Raw genomic sequence first — 1,985 nt, forward strand, 5'->3', positions numbered from 1 at the left:
TGAGATTTACAGCAAGATATTTAATTTTTACAAAACGTAGTCACTCACAGCGCCCCCCTGTGGCCAAACACTTTAACGTCTTTGAAGATGCTGCACTCACACAAGCTGCTGCGCTGATAAGAGTATTTCTTACACAGTGATTTTAAATTATATCTGTACTGTAGCACCACCTACTGGTGAAAGGCCATTATCTTTGCTCAGTTATGAATATTTCTGGTTACTCAGTCAATGGGGAATGTACCAAGAATGATTCTCCACAAATCAGAACTGGATGTTTTTAAATGGGAACAGTAGATCATTAGTGAAACTAATCTAGGAATAACTATTTTAGTTGCTATCTGACTTAATGAGTTAATGGGGCTGTTTGCGACCACAGCAGTTTTCATAGATAGTACAGAAACACATAGAAAAATGAAATCATTGTTATATCCATGGACAGTTTTAAATAATGAAATAACTCTCTCTCTCAGCCCAACAGGTGGTTTTCTCAGCATCTCTGTTGTCTGATGGCTTGAAGGCCATCGGACCCTTCAACACACACACTGCTCTGGTCTTCAAACATGTCTTGACAAACATTGGAAGTGCCTACGATCCGACCACAGGTACTGACCTCTGAAATATTAACGTGATAGTTCAGGTCATTTGACGTGGGGTAGATTCAGATCAGGGCGCTCCCGGCTCCCAGCAGCAGGAGCACCGGCACAGAAGCTGAACAATGTGTTGTTGTGGACGGGGTCGTCCGCAAGTACGTGTTTTAGCCTTAACCTCTCCTGCTATGTTGAAGTCATTGTGATTGACAGATGTGGCAACAGTTGAGTGACAGAAACACGTGTCCCACAGGTGTGTTCACTGCGCCGCTGACAGGAGCTTACCACTTTGAGTGGCACATAGGTGTGCATGGATCCAATACAGCTGCCGTGTTGGTCAAGAACACAAACCACATTTTTACAGCAGTCGAGCAGCAGGAGTCGGGCTACGGGAGTTCTTCTCAAGGCGCTGCGCTGCGTCTGGAGGCTGGAGATGACGTTAGTTTGCATCTGTGGGCGAACAATTCGATATATGACAATCAGAATCACGTTAGCACCTTCAGTGGTCACCTGCTTTTCACCGTGTGAGAGGGAAACACTCACTCTTTTTATCCACAATATGGAAATGAAGATGTTTTTCATCTGGATCTTGATCTGTATGAAAATGATAGATAATAATGATTACGCTGAATCTTAAGTCTAAAGTGTTTAACTTTTCTGATTCACTGTCACTTGAATTAAAGGATGAACATATTGTAATACAACATGTGGAGATTTCTTTGTTTTGGTTCAAATAACAATAAAAACAGGAAATCAGAGGCATTGTCACAGTAGTATGAGATGAGAATTAGAAACAGGAAGTAGAAGAATGATGTATTTAAAGACTGGAGCTTCTGTGTTTGTGTCATGAGGCAGGATTACCAGTTAAACCAGGTTTACCTCTGTGAGTCAGGTTTATAATGTGCTCTTGGTAAAGCATCCCATCTCTACTTTATATAATGGTGTCCATCTATCAGATTAGTGAAAATATTTCTATTTACATGGAAGAATTCACTCGTCTGGAGCCACGTCCATGTGAAAACAGGCGGCCATTTTGGCAGTAGCAATTACTGGGGTGGGGGTGAAAAATGTCCCCAAGAGACATAAATCCCATCTATCCCATAACAGATATAATTTATTCTTTTAACTCTCTGCATTTATTCAACAGCTTTGCAGATTCAAACCTTCACCTACTTAACTTCAGTAACGTGACAAATGTAACAGAGGATTTCTGCACTGGGATTTTCCCACTTTTACCTCCGTTAAAGATTCTCTTCCCCTGATACATGCAACATATGAATTAAAACAACACGTACACAGGAAAACAAAGGTAAAAGTAAAACAAAACTAAATGAATAATTACAAAAGAATAACAGACAGAGAACTCAAATTAATATGCAGTTGCACTGAGGTCATCAA

Source organism: Seriola lalandi, unplaced genomic scaffold (genome assembly GCF_002814215.2).
Source record: "Seriola lalandi dorsalis isolate HSWRI2012SDOR001 ecotype SW California unplaced genomic scaffold, Sedor1 jcf7180002049825, whole genome shotgun sequence".
Lineage (NCBI taxonomy): Eukaryota > Metazoa > Chordata > Actinopteri > Carangiformes > Carangidae > Seriola > Seriola lalandi.